Source organism: Anastrepha obliqua, chromosome 4, assembly GCF_027943255.1.
Source record: "Anastrepha obliqua isolate idAnaObli1 chromosome 4, idAnaObli1_1.0, whole genome shotgun sequence".
NCBI lineage: Eukaryota > Metazoa > Arthropoda > Insecta > Diptera > Tephritidae > Anastrepha > Anastrepha obliqua.
This window is the reverse complement of record NC_072895.1, coordinates 69313095-69339579: the sequence shown is the minus strand read 5'-3', so window position 1 is coordinate 69339579 and position 26485 is coordinate 69313095. Positions and strand designations below refer to the sequence as shown.

At 36.0% G+C, this 26485-nt stretch overlaps 1 protein-coding gene across 6 annotated transcripts in view; it reads right to left on the bottom strand.

The window, feature by feature from the left end:
• The window catches only part of LOC129245416 (uncharacterized), a 221507-nt gene that overhangs the window by 161765 nt on the left and 33257 nt on the right, over nucleotides 1-26485 (bottom strand). For 3 of the 6 annotated variants that reach the window (XM_054883571.1, XM_054883565.1, XM_054883570.1), the window contains exon 2: nucleotides 10249-10352. The exons of 2 other annotated variants lie outside the window; for them this stretch is intronic. The gene's annotated coding sequence lies outside the window, so the exon portion shown is untranslated. Of the gene's footprint in view, nucleotides 1-10248; nucleotides 10353-10550; nucleotides 10672-26485 lie in introns of those variants that run through there. One more of the 6 variants, XM_054883567.1, reaches the window with a different exon arrangement.

Here is a 26485-nt window from a genome sequence, read left to right as displayed (position 1 = left end):
AAGAGACTATTTCTCGCAAACTTATTTCATCTTCTGTAATCAATACATGAAAGTTCAAAATATTACCCAAATCGGACTGTAAGCGTAAGCTTTAGAAATATTTCGCCTCCAGCGCCATCTAGCGGGTTTATTTTTCTGCTAAAATCTTTCTTATCATTCAGACAATGTGGTTTCTTAAGATAAGACACGATTTTTAAAAATATTTCGACAATAGTGCCACCCACCGGATCCAGTTATAGCTAAGGACCATCCAAGTGCCCCTAGGTTAGGTAAAGTTACGTGATTGTCACTCTCTATGTGGGTGCAGAGGGGGTCCACTTACGCCTAGAGGTCCATTGTCATACAACAAATTTGAGCTTAAGTTCCGTCTCTCATTTTCAATGTGATGAAATCACTTCGCCTCTCGAATAAACAATCAAATATTTCCAATTGTTATGGATTCTAGGTCTGCCAGATATCCACAGAAGTAATATTTTAAACAGCGATAACACGTTCTGGCAAGAGCGGCGCCTGTCTAGTTATCTCTGAAGAGAGCTCCGTGGTTCATCCACTGTTGACTTATGCGATGTAGACCAACCTGATGAGGGTTGGTGTCATACTGGCCAGAATTTACTGATTTCAGATCAATCCCCTTCCTAACCAGTTCAACCGCAATGCAATTTCTAGAAACGTATCTGTGTTCAGAAATCAAGACTAGCCAGTTCAAAGTGGGTATGGACGAACTACCCTGGTAGAGATTTCATGGCAACTTAACTGTCAGATTAAATACTGATCCGTTGGGATGCGACAGACGCGTTCCTGACCCACAACGTAGCTATTAACTCAGCTTGAAAGACGTTGCAGTAGTCAGATAGCTTTAGACTAGGTTTAGATACAGCCCTTCTAAATGGATGCCATCCCGACCCTATTTTCAAGTCCTGACCACCAGCTATCTGCAGATTTTCCTATAAGTGCTTGAAGTATAAGAGTTTACCCAACTTGCTTCACCAAGTTCATTATTAAATGTTCCTGTGGCTATAAGGCAACGGATGGATAATATCGCAACCATGAGTGCTTCAATATAAAATGAACCAATCTAGAAATTTCGAACAATCGATTTTTTTTGTAATATAGGCTTTAAGAATATACTGTCAAATCTTTGGAAGGATATTCCCAGTATTTTCGATTCTACAGTCGTTTTAGCAGGTAGGGTCAGATTCGTCATACAGCCACTTTCAAAACTTTAAACTCAATTAATTATATCAAAACTATTGCACTTTTTTCGGCCTGATGATGTAAAAAAAAAACACTATTCAACCGAATCGTCTGAAATTTTAATACGTCCGTACTAGAACCATGTTATTATAATATTTCAATTATTTCGTATATTTTTTATTAAAAAACCCGATTTTTAGAGTGTCAAATTCAAAACGGCGCCATTTCATCAATTTTTTTTTATTCTAGTACGAGACAAAGCTACAGTCGTATTGATTTTTTGGTTTTTGTGTTTCAGATAAATAGAAGAGCCAAAATGGACAACACAGTCCAGGTCCAATTTTTCGGGAGGGTCAACTCCAGCGCCATTCTTTTTTCAGTTTTGTATGTAAAACAAGTTAAATAAAAAGCCTAACAAATTTAAATATCGTTTTTCATTTTTTTATTGTAAAACAACATTCCTAAAAATACCCCAAATTTTCAAGCTCTAGACCACCGGGACCGTCGGAAAAACGAATAAGTACTGACTTCGTCACTAGCAGACGTCTTTTAACTATACCTATCTTTGAAACAGTTTTTGTTTTTCAAACAGTTCAGCTTTAACTTTAAGAAACTATTTATAAACATTTCCGGCACGAATCACACTAAAAATTTTTTACGCACCTAAAATTCATCGAATTATGGAAACTTAAAGAATTATAAAATTAAAAAAAGGAATCAAAACAAAAAATTGTAGGATATCCGTTAACGCGTTAACGGGAAAGCTGTGGCTGAAACAACATCGGAAATAGAAGCACCTTCAGATGTTGCGGAGGGCTCAGCTAAAGAAGATGTCAGCAATCAAACCGACTTCGAAACTGGGAACAAAAACCCGACTACGTTGCGGCAAGGATAACTGAAAAAGTGGTCGAAAGAGAGCTCATTGTAGACGTCAGAAAAATGAGGAAATCGGCGACGTTAACAGCGAGCGCGAGGCACTGAGGCGACTCGGAAGATGAAACCACCAAACATGTTTAGGTATCGTGGCCACCACTAATACTTCAACGGGACAAAAACGTACGTTAAAATATTTTACCAGAGAAGGAAAGAAAACTCAATAAAATAGGACAAATACTAAAATTTATTGTGGAAGTTTTCTTCAGAGAAATAGAAATATGCCTTTCAGGACGCAGTGCTTTATACCATCACAATGATAAAAATAAAAATAAAATATTTATAAAAAATTGCATTTAACTCCAGGAAAGTTTGAACCAATGGAAAATAGATTGCTATTTTGATGTATTTTTAATTCCATTTTTGTTAACAGAATTCCCGAAATTACTTCATTGTTGGGAGCACATATAAATGCAAACAATTTTTTTCGAAAATGACTTTTTTTAAATCAAAATATAGATCGCGAATTACAGACGAGAATGTAGAAAGTAGCTTAGTATTTAGTTGCTACTACTAAAATTGAACCACAAATAAGCAGTGGCAAGTGTCTCATTAATATAATTGTACAACTTATTATTAATTTTTGTAATGTTATAGTGTAGTAATAAAAAGATTTATAAATAGGTATGTATATTATCAGAAGTATTTCATATATATTATCAGAAGCATTTTATTTCTATTTTCTAAAAATATTCTGCACTATCTTCTGAAAACATAATTTTCATTTACCTACAAAACCAAAGTCAATGGCCTGCTTAAGTTTGGTTGTTTTCAATTTTGGCCCGCATTACAAAAAGGTTGCCCATCCTTGCTGTTGACCATTGTTTGAATGAACAATATTTGAATAGGTTATTTTTATAGGCTAATAGTACTACATATGTGTGGGTTGACAATTACCTGGTCGGAAAAACCTCTTACGGTTCTCTACTGATATCTCAAAGATTGACGATAAAGTTGGCTTTGGCGTCTACTGTAAAAAATTGGCCAAAATCGGATGCAAGGTGCTCAAAGGCGCTACTTAATCGGTCAAGGAAAAACGTCTCTATGTTAGTTGCTTTGATCACATGCCACTGTTTCCTATTGCAGAAGCTGCAGAAGCTGCAGAATGAGGAGGAGGAAGAGTCTGTCAAACATCTTCTCTGTCAGTGCCCTGCGTGGCATGCCACTAAATTTAGTTACTTTGGCTCACCGTTCTTGAATGATACTTCTTCGAAAGAGTAAAAATAACGGAGAAAGAGATCAGCTATCAAACTTTTACTGGCTAAGCTCTCAGCAATACCGAGCTTACAATATAAATTTCACATCATGCTAGGGTAATTTAAAGCTTTCTGGCACTAAAAGTGATAAAAGAAAGTTTAGCTCCTTAACGCCGCTAACATGCGAATGCCAAAAATCATCCGAAGAATCTTTCTCCCAAACACTCCAAGGGACGCCTCATCGGATATTGTCATCGTCCAAGCTTCTGCGCCGTGCGTTAGGCCGGGTATGATGAGAGCTTTATAGGGCGTTCGTTTTCATTCATTGCTTCTTCTTATTTTATGTGTTTTTCTTTATGCATAACTCTGAAATTTTTTTAAAAACCCGTTAAATCTAAGAGTGGCTTGAAATTTTGTACATGTGAACATGTATTTTTTCATTTTTTGTTATTGAATGGTATATACATAAGTATGTTTTTACTTCTGTCGGCAGCTCGCATAACTGCGTAATACTTTTAAAATCTTTTTTAACACCACTTCAGTACGATACACATACACACATATTTTGATATTACATATACTCCTACACTGCACGAATGATAAGCACTCGACCGCGGGCCTCTTTACAAACATGCCAAAGAAATGTATGTCAAATCAATACCCCGAAACGTGCTTTGCAGATATTTGTGTAGATAAATATGAAATTGCAATTGCAATATTATTTCGATAAGTGATAAAGTAAACTAAAAATAATAAAAATTTAGTAAAAAAGCGTGAAACTCGTTTTCACGCTTGTTTGCTATTTATGCAATGTACTATTGTAGTTGTGGTTGGTCAATGTTGATCAAAAAGTTGGCAAATGGAATATCAAACACATAAAAGCAGCGCGGTGCGTAAGTGGGTTAAAATTTTGTTCAAATTTTTTTAATTTTTATTACCAGTATTTTTCCCCCTCCTATTTTTGATTAACCAACACAGCCAATGAACGCAAACACACATGACTTATTATTTTACCGTTAATTTTTCATTTGATGTTTTAGCTTTTCAAGTTTTGTTCCATCTCTTCATTTTGCTTGCATTTGCAACGGTGAATTGTGTAATCGCACCAAGCTAACTACTACCTAATGTAATACGCAGTAGAGCAACGCCAACAACAACGGCAATGAAGCGAAGACACATACAACAAGTTAGCATAATGCACAACAACAACCCAGATCCAAAATAGACCCAATAACTGTGAGCGAAAAACAAACTAAATAAAAATAGTAAACAACAATCAAAAGCGAAAACGGCATTTTTTCCAAGCCCAAACAACAGCAGCTAAGACACAAATGCAGCGGCAAGAGCAACAAGCAACAATGCAATAGTGTGTTGTTGCAACAATAACAAGATAGATAATGGCAATAGTAAATTTTACACACTTGTTCACTACAAAAATGTTTGTGTTGCTGTTGCGGCTTTTGTTGTTGTTATTTTTCTTGCCCAAAACCACTCGTGCATTCATTCACATTTTATGGTAGCAGCTAACAGCTAAGGAATTGCAACAGCAACAAAACACACTAAATGAAACTTTACTGCAACACAATTGGAAAAAAATATTTGAAAAGCAATGCAACACTGCAGAAAAAGAAATTAAACATATAAATTTGAAACGAAACTAAAGTTGGCCGAACAAAATATTGTTGCATAGGTGTACCTACATATGTACATACATACACACTTACATATTAGGGATGTCAGAATTAGCGGAGCATTTGCTGATTTCGGGATATTTTTCGTATGATTCCGAGCATCCCGAGGCATGACTCTCCTGAATTCAAAGAAAATACAATAAACTGTAAGGTAAAGGAATACAACACAGATAAATTTTTCGGGATATTTTTCGAGATATTTTTTTTTCTCGCGAACTCGGTTCGAGACATTATTTGCCAAAAGTAGAAGAATAGAACGCAGAATAAACTTTTTGGAACTTTTTACTACAATCCCCATAGACATAGCTTTGTTGAATCCAGAAAAAATACAATAAATGCTATGTATTTTTTTACAAAAAGTAGAGGAACAAAGTCTTTCGAATATTTTTCGCATAGTCCCAGCATTCGTTTCGGTTTGGCGCCACCACTTTTTTGAATAGGCTAAAAAGTAATAGGGAAAATGTAAAAGAATTTTAACATACCAACAATTGAAACGGAGCCGCGAATAACGTTGTAAATGGCAAAATCGTTTTTTTACAGGAAAGTACAAGATGTGAACGAAAAACGAGAAAACAGAATTCAAACTTTTAATTGACCATCTTAAAGTCGGAATGTCTACCCAATCAGAAATTATTGGAGTCTAACTACGCTACCGTCTCAGGAAAAAAAGTAAATACACAAACAAACAAAGCCAAAGACAATTTGTGTGAGAGCACATAGCAAGCCGACTGGGCGACTGTTAAGCTGACTGAACTACTGTTAAAACAGTACACGTGTATACATATATTTATTTAAATTCAAAGAATACTTGCATTAAAACTTATTTCGTTTGCTGTATTATACAATATTAGTCTATAATGCGTACGTTCTTTCGAAAAGCACTGCATATTTTTATGGGCCCATTTACATATGTATATGTATGTCAGCTTCAGCGTTCTTAGCCACCTTGGCGTGCATTGGCTTGCAACGAACCAAAGTAAAGCTTTACAAAGTTGTTTGCTCGCGCCATAATTTCTTCACTGTTGTGCCAAATTTTCATTTCGGCACCAAAATGAATGGACAAATAGACAGTTTGTTGCATGCACCGAAACTACTTTTTATATTCTACTTATATGTACCTATATACCTTTCATGAAAATTAATGGTGTAATAAAAACACTCAGAAACCACGATGAGCTGAGTTATGCCTCTGATACCAAATATTGCAAGGATGCAAACTGGCAGTGGACAAGAAATGGGCTGAAATTTTGGCTTTATTAATACTCAAATTAAATATAAATCAAACCAATCTAATTTTATACCATTTTTTCTGGCCTTATTTCGCTAAAAATGCACCCAAGATTGGGTCAAAGCAGCAAAATCGCACGACCTATATATGGAAACAATCAACCCTCTGACACGTATTCAGACATAGGTATGTAACTTATAGCGTAGCGTTATAAGCTGGTGTGCTAAAATGTTGCTGTAGAAAACCCCTATTATGAAGGTCTTAGAATCATCCTAAACTGTTAATAATGTGCTCTAAAAAAATATTCCTGGTTTTTCTGATGCCGAAAATGTGTTCCCTTTGTTTATTGACAACAGTTCTTCCCAGTCTGTGGCTTGAAATAAGAGATTCGATCTTACTCAACATTGAAAGCAAACAACACAGACGGCGAGAGAAACTTTAACGTTTTGCTTTTCAAACCGAATCAGATAACAGAAAACGCCTAAATACAATATCAGCAGAAATTCGTTTTGATGCTATATTGTAAATCTATATAGATATCTTCACTTTGTACGAAAGAAATGTATTGCTGTACGCAGTCAAGGAATTCAGATGAAATTTGATTAATTCAAGAAGGGTCTTACAAAAAAATGAAAACAAACTCAGGCAAATAATAATATTACTAATAGACGATTAGTATTGAAAATTAGTAAAACTGAGCAATCTATTGCAATATTAATAAAAAGCTCAAAGAATGGTCTGAAAACCATTTAGTTAATTACAATTGTAAGTATCATATGATCTGTCTGGACGGGGAGCGAAAAATAATAATTTCCACATCCTATGCTTTTAACACTAGATTGAAGGACTAAGCCAATTTGACTCATTTAAAATTCTATTGCTACATACCTATATATATTATTTTTTAAATACATATGTTGGTTTCTAATTACGTAATTAAATATAGGTAAATATAGGTCACTCCCCTCCTCCGATTAAACTAAAGAAAGCAAAAACTTGAGCATTCATTATGAATTTTGTCAATTTATTAGATAGCTGGTGTTAAAAGGTGTCTTATTTACCCAACTCTCTCATCATTCCGTCCTATATAAATACATATCTTATGAACAGAACATTTTTGGTGAAATAATATAATTTAATAAAATCAATATTTTGCAGCAAAACTTTGGTCCACCAAGGTAATTTCAATATTTGTTTGAAAAAACTATTTCAATTGATTAAATATTTTACATTTAATTACGTAGGGTTGCTAAAACAACTAAACAAAATTAGAAAAGAGCTATCAGATAATGAATCGGATGCAACTGATAGGAAACTATGTGTTAATGAAAGTGAAGTAGAGGAGGAAGTCAATGGCACTGAATTTTTGAGTAGTGAAGAAGAGGATATTCGTTATAAAGGACCTAGCAAAGAAGAGCGAAAACCAAAAGTGAATTAGATGCCATTGATAATCTGATAATCTCAATAGAGAGATTTCCACCGAATAAGCTACTGATGGGGCTGTATGGAAAGAGGATAGAATAAAAGAAGGTAGAATTTAGGCAAATTATCAGGTTATACCGTATTAAAAAAGGTCTCAGGTCCAACTTCCTGTGCTAAAAGGCATATTATGCTCGATGGCATATTTAAATTCATGCACCGAGCTTGAAGTTTGTATTCTATGTAACGAGATCACCCATGTAATGATTTCAAAAAAGGATTTAATTTTCTAATTAGCTGAAGGGCTAAGAAAAAACGATCTGGTGACTGACGTACAGAACAATCTTAAATTATGGAGGGAACACTTCTCGAACCTATTAAACAGTGACAGCTGCGCATGTCACCGAGAATGTGTAGATCCCGATACACCAATCGTTGACACCGGAATTGTCGTTCCGCTGCCCGATCATGACCAGGTGAGAATAGCGACAACGCGGGCGCCGACGGACTGCCGGCTGAGCTATTCAAACATGGCGGCGAGGAGCTGGTAAGGTGCATGCATCAGCTCCTATGCAAAATATGGTCGGTTGAAAGCATGTCTGCCCAATCCATAAGAAGGGCGATCCTGCAATTTGTGCCAATTACCGCGGGATTAGTCTTCTAAATATCGCCTATAAGGTTCTAGCGAGCGTATTGTGTGAAAGACTAAAGTCCACCGTCAACCAACTGATTAGACCTTATCAGTGTGGCTTCAGACCTGGAAAGTCCATCAACCAAATATTCACAATACGCCAAATCTTGGAAAAGACCCATGAAAGTAGAATTGACACACACCATCTTTTCTTCGACTTCAAAGCTGCATTCGACAGTACGGAAAGGAGTTACCTATATGCCGCGATGTCTGAATTTGGTATCCCCGCAAAACTAATACGGCTATGTAAGATGACGTTGCTCAACACCAGCAGTGCCGTCAGAATTGGGAAGGACCTCTCCGAGCCGTTTGATACGATACGCCATTTCAGACAGGGTGACTCGCTGTCGTGTGACTTCTTTAACCTGAAGTTGGAGAGCATCGTACGAGCCGCAGAACTGAGTCGGTCAGGCACAATATTTTATAAGAGCGTACAATTGTTGGCGTATGCCGATGATATTGACATTATCGGCCTTAACAACCGCGCTGTTAGTTCTGCCTTCTCCTAACTGGATAAAGAGGCAAGGCAAATGGGTCTGGTGGTGAACGAGGACCAAACGAAGTACCTCCTGTCTTCAAACAAACAGTCGGCGCACTCGCGTATCGGCCCCACGTCACCGTTGACAGTTATAATTTCGAGGTTGTAAAAGACTGCGTATATTTAGGAACCAGCGTAAACACCGATAACAATGTCAGCCTTGGAATTCAACGAAGAATTTCTCTTGCCAACAAGTGCTACTTTGGACTAAGTAGGCAATTGAGAGTAAAGTCCTCTCTCGACGAACGAAAATAACACTCTGCAAGGCTCTCATCATGCCCGTCCTAACGTATGGCGCAGAAGCGTGGGCGATGAGAACATCCAATGAAGTGACGCTTGGAGTGTTTGAAAAAAAGATTCTGCGGAAGGTTTTTGGACCTTTGCATGTTGGCAACGACGAATATCGCAAGTGATGGAACGATGAGCTTTACGGCGACATAGACATAGCGCAGCGAATAAAGATCCAGCGGCTACGTTGGCTGGGTCATGTCGTCCGAATGGATACAAACGCTCCGGCTTTGAAAGTATTCGATGCGGTACCAGCTGGTGGTAGCAGAGGAAGAGGGCGGCCTCCTCTGCGTTGGAAAGATCAGGTGGAGAAGGACTTGGCTTCACTTGGTGTGTCCAACTGGCGTCGGCCAAAATCGCGAAAGCGGTTATGGCGCCAATTAAGAAGAAGAAAAAGCTCACTTCAGTAAAAATAGGTATATAATCAACACTCGTAAGTCTAGTGTTAAGGAACAATTTAATGTACCTAGTCATAGCCATAGCCAAATATAAATATAATATAAAGATACACATAGACTTGGACAGAGCTATACACATTTCTTGGGGTAAGGAGATTGAAATCTAAATCATTTTCAAAGATGGCGTCACACCCAGTGGTATGTGGGGCGTACTCCCACTAACACTATAACATTCCTCTTCATCGGCTGATTTCCCCCCTGGAACCGCGGTTCACAAGGCTGAACAGCATTTATGTCTATTGAACAACAGGTTCTAGCGTCCAGTTCTTACTCCTGCGGGCGTATAGAGGCTTTACGTCGGTGATAGTATCCACTCCTTCCACTGCGTTCATAAGCGGTTGCAGAGGAAATGAAACATCGGAAAATGTGCAATAGCCCGACACTTACAAATTATTGTCTTAATAGATATAGGCACAATCATTCACATAGGCATAGCCTAGAATAAAAATTAGAGCACAACTTAGACTTCTGCTTAGTTTAAATCAGGAATTTATGTATGCATTGGAATAGCAACAAATCAAATCATAAGAAATCGACAACTTCTAAGTAAAATAGAATAATATAAGATATTAAAGAAATACTTTACGATGTGTCGATTGGCGCATCACTTACCTTTGGGAGTCGGTTTTCAAGATTCATGCGTAAGGCGATCTACATATTTTGTAGCGTACAGATATAGTATGAATACCTCCGTTACTTTTTTGAGCGTGAAATTGCTGAAAGTATGAAAAAAAAGCGTATTGAACAGAGGTCAACAGTTTTATAATTTTTTACTTAAAAAATTATTCAGAAAATTTTTATTATTAAAAGAAAGTAACCTATTAGATAAGTTAATATTTGCATTACCAAACAATCTAGGTTAGGATATAAAAATGTCATTGCTGCTATAATTGTATCATTTTCATTTTCATTACCTTTTTCGTGCCTTTATTGGCATTACAGCGGCATTCTTGTAATCGTTGTATGCAACCAAAAATTCAAAACAAATATCCAATGGAAAACTGTCTAAATCGTGTTTTGTTGTAATTGCTTTTCATATTGCCTCTGTGTGTAGTATTGACGCTATTACTCCTTGCAGCGATTTGTAAGTGCATATGTTTGTCCGTATGTGTGTAGTTGCGAGTGTGCACGAGTGCTTGTAGTTGAGGCAACAACTGATTTTCGCGGCAAAAATCTGTATACAATTTGCAAACAGTACCACAAAAAAATAAACTAATAGCACAAAAATTTTTTAACACAAAACTTTAAAAAGACAAAACGAAGCAAATAAAGCGATGCAACGGCGCTTGCCACTGCAAGCAGCTACAGTCGAGACTCCAGCAAGTAGCTGTTGGCTTGCAGATTGTATCAGAGAAGACTTGAACATAGCAGAAAACAGCAACACGAACAACTTGGCATAGTCGATATATCTACAAACATAGTTACATAGATGTGAGTGTATGGTAAGGTATGCGTGGAGTTACCACCATGTCGCACACGATTACGTCACAACAATAGCAAGCAACACCAACGGTGCCTCAAATCGATTGCAATTTTTATGAATGAACAAATCGACGTAATCTACTGTCTCCCCGCACATTAGCTTTATAAATTTTGCATGTATGTGTGTATGTATGTGTGTAGGACTATGAATAAGTTCGTGCGGTTTTTTTCGAAATTTGAAACTTTATTGACGTAAAATGGTTACAAATTTAATATTCAAAGTATTGTCCATCGCTTACTACTACTTTTTCCCATCTTTCTGGCAATTCACGGATTCCCTTTGTGAAAAATTCGGTCGGTTTTGCCGCAATCCACGAATCGATCCATTTTTTGACTTCATCGTAATTACGGAAGTGCTGGTCAGCCAGGCCATGTTGCATCGATCGGAAGAGATAGTAATCGGATGGCGCAAGGTCTGGACTATACGGCGGGTGGGGTAGGACATCCCATTTGAACGTTTCTAAGTATGTTTTGACCACTTGTACAACATGTGGCCGAGCATTGTCATGTTGCAAAATAACTTTGTCGTGTCTATCGGCGTATTGCGGCCGTTTTTCTCGCAGTGCTCGGCTCAAACGCATCAATTGTCGTCGGTAGACATCCCCCGTAATCGTTTCATTCGGTTTCAGTAGCTCATAATACACAACACCCAGCTGGTCCCACCAGATACACAGCATAACCTTCAGGCCATGAATATTCTGCGCCGACGTCGATGTTGAAGCATGGCCAGGGTATCCATACGTTGCCCGACGTTTTGGATTGTCGTAATGGACCCACTTTTCATCGCCAGTCACAATTCGATGCAAAAAACCCTTTCTTTTGTGCCGTTGAAGCAGTTGTTCGCATGCCATAAAACGGCGTTCAACGTCTCTTGGCTTCAATTCATACGGCACCCAATGGCCTACCTTTCGGATCATTCCCATGGCTTTTAAACGTTTGGAAATGGTTGATTGATCAACTCCCAAAGTTTTTGCAACCTCTTCTTGCGTTTGAGCCGGATCTTGATCGAGCAATTCCTCCAATTCGGTATCCATGAACTTTGGCGGCGCACCCTCGCGTTCTTCGTCTTCCAAGCCAAAATCACCACTTTTAAAGCGTGCAAACCACTTCTGGCACGTTCGCTCAGCTAGAGCATGCTCACCATAAACTTCCACCAAGATACGATGACTTTCGGCTGCTTTTTTCTTCATATTAAAAAATTCCCCGCAAAAACACATTATTTGGCACGAAATTCGACATTTTCAAGTGTGGTAAAAATATTGTTGTTTACGCTTCAAATAAAAAACTTATACTGACGTTTGTGCCTTACGACAGTAGCTCTCCAATGAATGTTTGGAAATGTGGATCGATGGAATAATAATCAAGTTACGCCATCTGTTGTAAAACCGCACGAACTTATTCATAGTCCTACTACCTATTAGACGAACACGTACTAGTATTTACGGAGCAAATTTTTCATTTGCACTGCTGCATTTTAAAATTGTATGCCTAATTTCACTTTAATGGGGTTTTATGAAGCAGGAAGGATAAAATTAAATAAATTTAGTTTTTATTTTAAACCATTTTAAACGGCTGGTGATTTAGTAGGCAACATTCAATTATTTGCGGCCTAAATACCTACTTATAAATATGAAGCGTATGTGAGCCCACGTGTATTTTGGACCTTTAAAGTTTTGCTCCAGATATTTGGTTGCTGTAAACCAACATATGTAGATGGCCTTGCTTTTGTCACTTGATATTTAAGTTTTACACCGCTGGTAGGTTTATCGTTTTATATGGCATTTCTGTAATGAAAATCTGCCTCATAAAAACCAGGTGCCTTTTGGAGGTAGCATAAAGCTGTAGCTTCAACAAAAGAGGCACCCACTTGAAATTGCATGAAAGAATATAAGTGCAAATTTTATATATTCGAGTACAGTCTATTGCCACTGAATTATGTGTCTATATGATCCGATTTGTTTCACTTTCGGAACTATTTGGCGAGCTAAACTCCGCTAGGTGGCGCTACGTTCAATACATTCTGAAAAATCATATTGTATCATATGTGTCAATATATTATTTACCTAAACTGAAATGAGTTCGAAAAACAAAACGTTTTGTTTAAGCCAACATTTTTAAAGAAATCATATTAGTAGTCTGGTTTATCAAAACTTAAAGTTTTCTGTTTCGAAAAATCTGCAACACTTTGGGATTTCGTTCTTCCTTGGACATGAACATATCGGAAGAGTTATTTATTTACTAGTGATATTTCAATATGAATTTTTTTTTGAATTTTTGCATGTTAATGCGTAATTGTAATTATTTTGACCTAAAATACAAATAAAGTAAAAAAAATTACCTTAGCTCAGCAGTTCTCCAGATCTTAATTCAATTAAAAATTCCTGAATTTAGTATCTTAAAAACACAACGCTACAAACAATCAATAGATTTCAGGCCTTAAGTTATGAATTTTTTAGCAATTATTCTTCTCTAGATACTGTAGGATTTGCGGCTTCTTTACATAAATCAGCCCCTTATCTCGCAATTGGATATTCTCAAAATATCAACTTGTTCAAGGTCATATAAGGGATTTGCGAATAAAGCTCATGAGAGCCGTTGGTGCTTTACACCGGTACCGGCAAAGCAACCAAAAGTTTCCTGTAAAGACTTGGCAGGTATAAAACTTCATTCTCAGACAAAGAAAGACGAAGCTGCGAGCCCGATCTCAGACATCGAGATAAAGGATTTGCTGCTATACTTGGACCTCACTAAATGGATCTGACTTGGAAACAAAAAAAAAAAAATAACAACATCATCTTCACACGAGATAGTGGTAGTAAAACGGTGCTGGTCACTAATTAGGAGCATTTCAGCTCAGAAATGTTCAACCACCTCAACAACAACAACAACAAGCTGCGAGCCCTGATAGAACTGATTACGAAACATGATCTATGAAGCATTATCTCGTCACCATAGGTCTCATCAAAGATCCATTGCGTAAATATTTTTTTGCGGGATGAGAATATGTAGTATGGAACGTTTCCGCTGTCGCTGTCTCCGACCGCCGGCCCTTGTCATACTTAGGTGGTAAATTTTTGGGTCAAATGTACTAAGAATATCCGAGCTAGATTCTCTTTCATTCGACGAGTTTCTAAAACTCATGAAAGTCCAGAAAGTTTTCAGAACAGTAATGAATATACTTTTAGTCCTCCCTCCCGGCTTTGAGTGCAATGGGCAATATTCTACTCCATTCCATTCCAAGGGATTTGCTATCTCGGATGCAATCCACCGAAATGTTAAAAAAAAAAATCAAACAAACATTTTATTCTGAGGTCATGTAAAATGGTTGCACTCTGCAATTGTAAAAACAAATAAAGTCGCATACCAAAAATTTCAAGCTGCTCGCCGCCTTAAGCCTTTCAAATATTGATACGATAATAAAATTATTATTTATTAATTACTTATGAATACCTCATAATTAAGCACACTTTGATTTCCACAGATTATTTATTTAATTTTCTTATTAAATCGCTAAATCTTTAAGAATGTGTTAATGTAACACAAAAAACAAAACCACTAACAAATTATAAACGCGCACAGCTTGTTTAACCTGCTTCGCATTTTAAGCGTTGAAAGTTTCGAAAAATAAACATTCAAATACATTTTCAATGCTGATGATGATACAATCAATTAACCTTGAAATTTTGATTTACATGCATACTGCAACACACATACCTGTAAATTTTGTAAATTGTTTACTTTTATTGAGGTTCGTATTTCTATCTGTGCTTGCTTTTATTTTTAATTAATTTTTTTTTTTTAGTTTTTGTAGATCAATTAAGCGCTTGCATTGCGGAATTAGCAATTCGAAAAATTTGTGTCAGTAGAATATAACGATTATGCTATAAATCGTAGAGTGCCTGTTGTGATATTCAACTTTGTAGCCACTTTTTAGTTTTTTTAATCGTTTTCGAAGGTAATGGAATTCGAATTTTTGTTCTGTCGTACAGAGGAATGTCTGATCAAAATAAACTTGGAAACCACAGAAAAGGCTGAAGATCAAAGAACCAGCACACTTTCAATAGTAGTTAGTTTTTTGTGTTAATATTCCAATTGAGTGTGAGCATACATAGGTACATATGCAGACTAATGCATCAGCTGGGGCGTAATGGTGAGTACATCGAAAAATTCAGAGAAAAGTAATTTAATAGTCTTTAACTATTCCAAAATTCTGAATACATTATTTTAATGAACCAAATAAAACTATTTATAAATAAATAAAGGGTGATCAATGCAGAGGTATCGGATTTTAAATTGAAATAAAACAACGAAAATTCAAATTGATTGGGCAGTATGTATTATTTTTTGTGCAGAACCATTCACAATCTCTTTTAAACGCATAATCTCTTTCGCGGTAAATTCATTGTTTCACGGGCCGTATGGTAATGGTATCAAATGTTGTGATGATTAAACGCTTTTTTTCAATAATGTAATATATGAATGGCGTCGGGTTGCTCTTCAGCCCAAGTACGACAATTTTGTTGAGGCGTGTAAGCCTTTCTATGATGAAAAGTCAATGAATACTGAAAAAATGCTGTATTTGGTTTGACAGTAGTCACGTGTGATCTTTCAAGAAAAACCTATTGAATTTATTATTTAAAACATCGAATAAATTCTCCTAATTCTTGGCAAAATATCATATTTACTTCTTTTCTATTAAAAGTATCTCTATATTTGGAAAGGCTTTTCTAAAATAAAAAATGACCGAATGATTTAGGTCCAGCTAGAGATTTAGAATCAATAGATTTTGAATCCAAATTTGGCAACTAAAATTTAAGTAATCATTATAAATACAAAAATTTTAAATATTTTCCAAATTATATATAGATAAAGCGAAATCAAGCAGGCCGGAATTGGGTAAGTCAATAGGTGCATTACTCGCAAATTTAGTTTTAAAGCTTTCCCCATAAAAAATGTAAAAATTGCGAAGACTTTTTTGTGGAACATTAAAGCTTATCCGCCCAAGTAGATGTGGGCAGTCGACGATTCCATTAACAACACTGATAATAAACGAAAGTGAAAGGACTGTCCTTCTCTTTTTAGCTTTAGCCGAGAATTGTAGGCTGAAACAGGAGCATCAAGAAAGAGAACGTAATGCCTATTTAAGAAATATTTTTTGAATGCTTTTAAATTCTTTTGTACTTTTTTTAAATGTTCACATGTATTAGGCATATCAATATTATTTGTAATTTTTGATCCCTAGTTTTCGGAATACAAATCCCGAAATAATGGGACTCGTCCAAGGACGATAGTTTTTTTATTATCATGATATGATAATCATTACAAATCATCGATGCTCGGAATACTGAAAACCGAGATTGGCATCAGAAATACGTACCAAACCACCCCTTTAAATAGATACGAAATGAGTACCACCGAACTATCATCTTTTTTTCTGAAAGGCAATAAGTTGCTTGCTTTCCCCGAAAAGATTAATCAATTAGTCATTCATATCCCCAGCTTGAGTAATCATCTCAATAAAAGTTGAAGAAAACACTTACTTTTTCTATGATAAATCAGAATTTATTGGCCTTAAAGTATAGTTAAGAATAATCAAGCTCCATTAAATACAGTGAAGAGTTCACTGATGTTATCCAATCAAACAAATCGATTTTCGTTGAAGGCAATACGCAATTTAGATTTAGCGAAAAAACCCTGTGAGGTTTTCAATTCGGACTTCGTTAAAAACAAATAAGAAAAATAAAAACACTACAAACCAAGAATCCCAGACAATTTACATTGACTATTCTTCAATTTTTGAACTCCCAAAGTAACGAATAATGCTGCTCGTAATTAAAAAAATGAGCTGAAAGAATGCATTAAAAACCCTTAAAATCAATTGTCTGGCTAAGGTCAATGAACAATCAATAAACACTTAAAAGAACAAAATTTGTTAACATTATTGTTTTCTGCGATAGCATCAACCACACCTGCACAACAACAATGCACAGCCAGTGTACATTCACACAATAAACCAACTTATAGCCAACTTTGTGAAGTGTCTTGGAATTACTCATACGCACCAGCCAACAAAAGAGTCAAGCAACGAACCCGCACATACATTTTCACAATATTTTTCCTTCGTTTTAAGCCGATTAATTGAGTGCGAGTGAATGCTGATTGACCGACTGCCTGTCTGTCGCACCATCTAAGTGTTTGATTGATAGACTGGTTGCCTTTATTTGTTCACTTGAGGGCTACTATTTGATGGCTTTACGTTTGCAAATTCCAAAACTAAATAGACAAGCCTAGCGTAGAGGAATGCATATAAATTAGAAAATGTTAAATTAACAAAAGCAAACAAACAAATGAACACTGTAAGCGAAACGTAAGTCCATGTATCGAAAGTTACGGCGTTGCTAAGCACGCAATCAAGCATATGCTTGTTCCGCTCAAAATACACATTCCAATGGAAATAAAATACATTTTCGTAAACGTTAAATTACAACAGTATGACTTCATCAAAAATGTTAGTCAAGTCAAATACGACAACAAACAAAAATCCAAAAAAAATTATACAAAATTAAATCCAGCTGCAAAATATAATATGCAGTTAATATTTGTGGTATTTTTTTTTTCTTTAAAGAGAATAAAAATTTGTATGACGAAATAATCATAGACGCATGTGAATCCAAGTGTGAGGAGTAGTTGTATGTGGTGAAAATAAAATCCGTTTCCTAGACACTTTTATAATATTTTATCAAAGTAATTGTGCAGCAACAAAGTATTTAAAAACTTTATTGACTTTGATGGTGCATCGGTAATGATAGAAAAGCGTAGCCTTTAGAGGTTTTGGTTCAACCTAAGGCTGGAATTGTCAAAAATCGCATTTTCTTAACCCTCCAATGGACATTTTTAAGTACCGCAAGTATATATTTTTAATTTCTTACCTTTTTCATTGGCTTTTGCATGCATTGAGCTACCTACAGAAGTAAAAATATTCGGTGAAAATATTTTGGTTTGTGAAAAAAGATGATTTTTTTGTTTATTTTTACTAATTTCGAAGAAGATTGATGAAAAAAAAGTTGATTATAATCAAATTAATGCTAAAAGATGAAATAATATTTATTTATGGATTCAGTCGACTGCAAGCAAAACATGTAGGTATAAGAGCTTTTTGAGCGCTAGTAACATACTGGATTCTTGCATTGCTTCAATTGCAACGAGTTTTTCGACGAAGCTTTTCGCCTCCTTGTAGACAAACACGACAACCTCTCTTCGCTGTGAGTGTATCGGCTCCGGTTGATAGGCTGACTACAATATTCCCAAGGATAGTAATTGGTTTTTTGAAAAATTATTCCATAGCCAAACGAATAGTGAATTGAGAAATAACGGCTGGGTTATTCACACGATTTTCGATGTTTGCAAGGGCCGATGTGTTCGGTAATGCCATGACATCCAATATGTTGCAAAGGAAAGCAAAGGTCCATCGGCTTCTTGGGGTTTTGATGGGAAATGTGTGACCATTTATATTATATTATAATAAATAATGGAGATGATTTTTTTACTTCGTTTCACAATCTTTGGTATAATTAATGGTGAAAAGTGAATGAATAAGTGGTTAATTCTTTTTTGGGACATAGCTGCTGTTGGTAACAAGGTTTTCTTAAAAACAAAACAATGACGAACGCACTAGGCGAGATTTTCCCTTTTGCATTTCAGGTGGAATGCAACGTTTGTTGGATCGTATGGTAACAATCCTGTTTCTAGGTGGACCATAAAGTTTGGAGTGTTCAGAAGAAAACAGATTAACTTTTTTAGAAAGAATCGGAGAAGTTTCTCTACTGATTCAACACCCCATAATTGATAAAAATATATTACTTCATATATATTATCATCCACAAGTATATATAAGCCTCAAAGTATGTATGCAACATATTTTTCTAGGAAAAGATATTATTTTATTTTTTTGGGAAATGTTGCGTTTCTTACTTAGTCAGGCACATTCCTTTAAAACTGCATTACTAGATTTTTTAAATTCAATTGTCAAAAAATTTATTTTTGCTATTAAAACACTACTGTGCGGCTGATGGAATATCAATTTCGAGGCAGGATCTAACTAGCACAATCGCTGTTTTCACGAGATACTGAGTGCATACTTTGCCAGACTTGCACTCGAGGGTAAGACATACTGACATAACTGAGATTATTTAGACACTAATTTGAGGACAAAAAGTGAGGAAATTTTTCTCTCTTGTCGAACGCAGCTTCTTTATCTTCGTATTACAACTTTAAAGCGCTTTAAACCATTAAATTAGTCAGTTGTACGCTCCGAAATGGCTAAATTCAGCCATTTAATGGCGGAATTTGAAAATGATAAAAATCAAAGAGTATTAAGAATAATGGCAGGGGAGGGAAAATATATTATAAGTTAGGATATAGGATAAGTTCGTGCGGTTTTACAACAGATGGCGTAACTTGATTATTATTCCATCGATCCACATTTCCAAACATTCATTGGAGAGCTACTGTCGTAAGGCACAAACGTCAGTATAAGTTTTTTATTTGAAGCGTAAACAACAATATTTTTACCACACTTGAAAATGTCGAATTTCGTGCCAAATAATGTGTTTTTGCGGGGAATTTTTTAATATGAAGAAAAAAGCAGCCGAAAGTCATCGTATCTTGGTGGAAGTTTATGGTGAGCATGCTCTAGCTGAGCGAACGTGCCAGAAGTGGTTTGCACGCTTTAAAAGTGGTGATTTTGGCCGCGCCGCCAAAGTTCATGGATACCGAATTGGAGGAATTGCTCGATCAAGATCCGGCTCAAACGCAAGAAGAGGTTGCAAAAACTTTGGGAGTTGATCAATCAACCATTTCCAAACGTTTAAAAGCCATGGGAATGATCCGAAATTCAAATTTCGAAAAAAAACCGCACGAACTTATTCATAGACCTAATAATTTGAAACCCGGCTATGCATAATAAACATATATTTGTAGGTTTGTACCATGACATGTCGTATTTGTGCTAACGAGGATCTTGAATCTAAATGCAAAAAAGTACCAATCAAAAGTATGATGTGATTATAAAAATCAGAATGAATTACCATTTGTGGTGAATTAGTAAACAAAAGAATTGAGAAAAATATTTGTATTTACATATCCGCACCCAATCACACATACTAAGTACTTCCACACAAACAATCAAATGGTACATATCACCTTAATGTTAGAAATGTTTATAAACAACCAACTCTTTATTAATTACATTATTTTTATAATATTTTTTTTACCCATCTCATACCTTAATAGAATACAGACTTATGCTCGTAGACGCCTTCAAGCGCTTCCACTTTGCAGTAATTGACAGTCAACTCACATTTTCCATCAGAATACCGATTTGAGTAGACGGACAGTCAATTTAGTATAATAATCGTTTTTTTTTGTTTTTGTATTTATTTTTTAATGAGTACTGTTTGATCTTTATGTTTTAATTTTTTGTTTTTTGTACTGAGCGCTGCTATTATATGAACGCTCTCTCGTTGGCCATGAAGCCCATCTTTAACTTGTATTTCCAATTGTGTATTCTACAGTATATGCGACTTTATCGCATCTTCGTGTTTGATGAATAGTTCTAATTTTTTTTTAATCGAATAATCTTCATTACTCTTTGTGATGGTAAAATGCAGCTGCAAATTAATTATAAACTATATAGTTTTTTCTACGTATATATGTATGTACATATGTACGTGCAATGCGAAGCTGTGAGGAATGTTTGCTGCTTTCTTTCACGATTGTCGCCGGAATTTCACACTTACAGATCGCATTCAAGCAGAAGATTAAACTTGAAAATTATGGAAAAATGCGGTCATAAAAAGAAATTCGCTTCGGTAGCGGAATCTGCCCAAGACGTACATATTGGATTAAAAATGAACTGAAAATACTTGCTTAGCATTTAGCTTTTAATAAAACGCGCGAACGCAGTGGAAACAATAAATCAGTTTGCATGAACCTTTAAGTTATTAGTAAATTGTACGGATCGGCACAAATTTTGAATCTGCAACAGACTACTCTTTTCGACGCTCTGCATACTAACTGAACGGAGAAAATCCACAGCACGTTAGGTTTTCGATATATTTTTACTAAAATAAAAATTACTTATCATCGGAGGGCGACGCAGGTGAGAGGTCCTCCACGGTCGCTCCGATGATATATTTTAAAGGAAAAGAAAATAAGGAGGCGCGTCAATTTCGAGTTATTATCAGTTTTTATTATTTATTAATATTTGCATGTATGTAGATATGAATATCATACAATATATGATAACACGCATGTATGTAATGTATGTCGGCTGACACGTCCTGATCCTTGGGTTAGAAAAATCGCAGTGAAAATAAAACTTAAAATTGTTAAATTATTTCGAAATCCAAATTTTCCAAGGTTTTTTATTAAACGTTTCCCCAATATTTTTGATAATCTACAAATAAAACGTGTACTTACTTTTTACTTTAGTTTTAATTGGTTGAGAAGATGGTCAAAAACATGTTAATTTTTTTAGTGCGAATCCCAGTAGAACTTTTCCCATTAAAAATGTTTTTTCAGAAAAAAATTTGTTTCAAGCAATAATCCTTAAAAATGAGCGCCCCAATTCGAGGACTAAAACGCGAAATACACCATAAAATGTGGTTTTCGGCTTTTTCAGTACGTAATAGCATAGTACGCAATAATATAAGGTTTACAAACGAAAACTCTAAACTTCTTCTTTCGAGACTTGTTCTTCATCAGTCTGAGTAAGACATGGCTGGCTCTAACTATTCTAAAGCTTCCTCAGAAATTGACTGTTTATTGCTCTTAACAAAGCATCTATTGCTGCTTGTAAATGGGTCCGAGGCTAATAACAGCCTCTTCAATACGTCCTCATTGCTTCTCCTAAATTCTCGTGTTCCCATTACGAATATGCATCCAATACTTGACGCATGAATTGATATCTTATGAACTTTTGGGGGCATCGAATTCGTCGAAGTGTTTAAACGATTACATTTATAGAGGGCAAACACGGCATACATGTACCTGGCAGGCAGCTTTTCCGAAACTGCAAAACTGAAGTTACTGATGCCTTAAGCTTGTAATCTCTTGAAGTTCTTGTAATCTCTTTTCCAGCCATTTCTAGTGTGATGATCTCAATTGTATGAACGCTTGGCGTCACTTGTGCTGGTGTAATCGCTGCACCGAAGTTGAATAAAACGGAAGTGGATGCTTCGAATCGATTGTTGGATTTGAATAAAATAAAAATTTTAATTTCCCCGATTTTTAAACCAATTCAAATTTTCATTTTATTATACTAAGGTTAAATGGGAACGACCTAATTTTTTTTTTTTATTCTAATAAGAAGTTTCAAATTTTTAGGCAAATTTCTTGAGTTTTTTTTTTAATTGTATAAAGTTTGAAGTTTGGATCAATGATTTTGTACTAGAACGAACTATATTTTCATGCAAACATTATTAACATCAAATGAGAATGAAATAAATGGTCTAAACTTGTCAATAAGTCCCAGAGCAATTATTTAATGCAATGTATATAAAATTATTTAAAATCACTGTTCGAGATCAGTATTAAACATCTTTAAGGCTGAAGTCCATACATATAATTTTTAATAAAAAAGAACCGAATACATTTATCTAAAAACTAAAATTGCAGTTAGTTTATTAAGAGCCTAACACTTAATTTAACTCTCGTTGCCCGAAATTCATAGTATAAAATTAAATTAGTAAGTAGAGTAATTAGAGCAATTAAATAGTATAGAGTTGTAGGCGTCCGCCTGCCTTAATGCGTGACAGCCATTCGGAGTACGTAGGTTCGAATCTCCGTGCACAAAACACCAAAATGAAGAAAAACTTGTTTCTAATAGCAGTCGCACCTCGGCAGGCAATGGCAAACCTCCCAGTGTATTTTTGTCATGAAAAAGCTCCTCATACTCCGTTCGGAGTCGGCAGAAAGCTGTAGGTCTCTCCATTTGTAGAACAACATCAAATCTAACAGAAGTGAACGCGCTAATTATTTATTTTTTTATTTTTATTTTTATAGAGTTTGCTGTGTTCGATATATCAATTTTGAAATTAAATTCCGCTTATGCCTATTAACACAATGAGTGTTTTCCTAGAAGCGCAAATTTATTGTCGAGGGAAATTTAAAAGCTTTATGTAGCATCTAGCAGCACTTTAGAAAAATATCAATTTTCTAAACCTAAAAAAAAGGAAAAGAAGTTGGCGAACTGCTAGTTAAATCCCTATGCAACTTATTTTTCTATACAGTGTGTGTAGGTCATTTTTGGCACCCTAAAAATACAATTCATCGCCAAATACGCACTCAACTGCTTAAAAAAAGGCGTTGCGCTTGATTTCCTCAAAAAAAAAAAATGATTTTTGTGATGAAAATTTTACTTACTGCAATTCCAGTAGTTGAATGAATTAGTCACGAGATTTTCGGAATTCAAAAACTATAGGGATCCCGAGACTTCGGGATTCCGGGACTAGCATTCCCATTTCAAAATTAATTCCTCTAATATTCTTGTCCACTTTCAAGAGGAAGTTATTTTTTATATTTTGTTTATTAGGCTTATGCAAAAGTTAAAAGACAAAAGATAAAGCAAAAAGCAAAAGCACACTTCAAGCTCTCACATCTTCAAATATATAAATAGTATATTTTCACATTTATTGACGCTATTAAAATTTGCTCCACTGCCTTTAATTGCTGGCCACTTAACACTTCGCGTAGCTTAAAGTTATTTCGATTATCTTTCTTATTTATGTACAAATATATTCCTAGTTTTTAATTTATGAAATGGAATACGTCGCACGCTGTGCCATTTCACGTGCCATTTCACAAACACATAAGCCAATGTAATATGGCATTTACACACACTTGCATATAATTGGTAATATGACTTGAAATATTTTAAATTTTTGTCTTTTTGGCAACTTTTTCCCCATTATTCTTCGCCAGCTAATAACACTTCACACCCGCTGGCGCTTCACACTTTGCTACGCCACTTGATTGTAAAAGGAAATATTTAGCACAGTTACTGCTTGTAGAAATCACCGCTTAATTCATCAAATAAGCATTCATTAGCATATAAAGTGGAAAAGAATTTAGGTTTGAAGCACTCAGCATAGACGTAGCATGGAGAAACATTTGGGTTTAGTAAAAATGCATAACCAGCTGCTAGAGAAGAATTAAATATCTATTTTGGAGTTAAGATTAGGTGCAAGAAAACTAGTTTTTTGTGAAATTTCTAAACCGAACTAACTAATTTAGCAATCCAAAATACATGCACGCATCATAAACTATAAAAATTAACTGTCGGATGTTTGGTGATGTTCGCTAACAGATGAATGGTATCGCGATGGAAGTTCTGTTGTTCTATTATATTTAGTTGATTAGCTAGCAATTTTGTTTTTTTACAGTATCTAGACAAAAAGCGATAATAGTACTTCATATTTCATTGATATTTTTTTAATTGAAACATTTTTTTCTGCAAATGATCACTTTTAGGTAGACAACTGCGAACTTTCAAATGTATTTTTACCAAAAAATGCTTCACATAAATTTATATCACGTTCATAGGCTGTAGATCACTCCAGTTGTAAAATCAGCTCAATGAAAACTCTAAATGCCTACGAATTAAGGAGAAACTCGGACTAAACGTCTATCAACGATATGTGCTTCATTTGCATTGGCGTAAATTTGGAGAGGAAGGAAATCGGCTTAAAAGGCCTCTTATACTTTATGAACCTCCATTTGAAAAAAACAAAACTTATAAAGCTGTAATTACCACTAATATTATTTTTAAGGTGCTGGTCTATCCGCAAGGCAGATCAAACGAAGAAGACAGAAGACGAAGAAAGTCGAAGCATTAGCTAAGGTAAGTGTTCAAGCTCCGTCAACTTCGACACCTGTAATGGAAATGGGAAAGCGTGGCAGAACAGAGGATTCCTCTGTAACGTTGCACTCTTCCGGAAACGAAACGGGGTCTGTGCCAACGACCGGGAAGAGGAGAAAGGCAAGGAAGAGGAAAGTCGAGAGACGGAAGTCGGAAATGCCTGCATCCTTGACCCAATCCAAGGCAGTCGCTAAGAGACCCCAAATGTCGAATGACAATGGCTGCAAGGGCAATGAATGGCAGCAAAGGCAATGACGGTAGAGATACGTACCGACAAAACAGACGGCCTACTGTCCAAAGGGCAACAAGACTATCTTGACAGCTATCTTTGGAAAGCTATCGGTGAATCGAAAGACGCGCTGACTTTCGAGGGTAAAAGCATGGTGGACGGCATCGTAAAGGTGCACTCTTCCAATGCTTTTTCCCGAGAATGGCTGGAAAAAGAGATAGCGAAAATTCCAGCCTGCAAAAACAGCAACTTCATTCTTATTAAGAGTAGCAAAGAAAGGCTGATACGAGCGAGTGTCTGGATTCCGGGTCATTCCTGTAGTTCAGCAGAACTCTTCACACGCATCCGTGCTCAGAACAAAGATCTTGACACGACTCTCTGGAGAGTATACTCGTGCACCAGGCAGTAATCCGCTACCACTTCAGAGGCGGGTTCGCACCTGGTGCTGGGTATCGATCTTGGGTCCCTCAAGGTGCTGAAGTCGAAGTACGGGTGCCGTCCTCACCTACATCTGGGGCGAATCCATTTCCGTGTCCAGGATAAGGTGGAGGACAAAGCGTAAATATACTCAGTCTCATGACTGAAGTAATATTTACACAGATAAATCTGCAGCATAGCAAAGCATTTAAAGCTCTCCTGTGCCGTAGGCATGCAAAACTGTAAACAAACCCACACATAATACTAATACAAGAGCCATGGGTATGTCACAAGCGTATCTGTGGTCTAGATGCTATGTCATAGGGGCAAATACTTCATTGTGAAGGGAATATGAGACCGCGAGCATGTATTATCATGCCGAAGTTGATCAAACACACTATGTTAAAAGAGCTATGCTCCGAAGATATCGTTGTTGCAAAAAAAAATTACTGGAAGAGTGGGAACAGTGTCGAAGCCATCATAGTTTCGGCCTACCTAGCCTACGACTCTTTACGGCCACCTCTTTCGAGGGAGCTAAGATAAGTAGTCAAGTATGCAGAATCCAATAATCTGGGGCTAATAGTGAGCTGTGATGCAAATTCAAAGAACATTGTATAGGGAAGCAGCAAATGTAACCCCCCCAATGAAATAGGGTCTGCAGCCAGATGGTACTTAAACGATAGTAATAAATATAACCATGCTATGGGGGAAATGCCAACTGTTTTCCAAACGGGAGCTTTTGCCCTGCAGAACGCGAAGCAAACCTCAAAGAGTGTTCAAGAATGTAAGAAGAAGCTTAATTC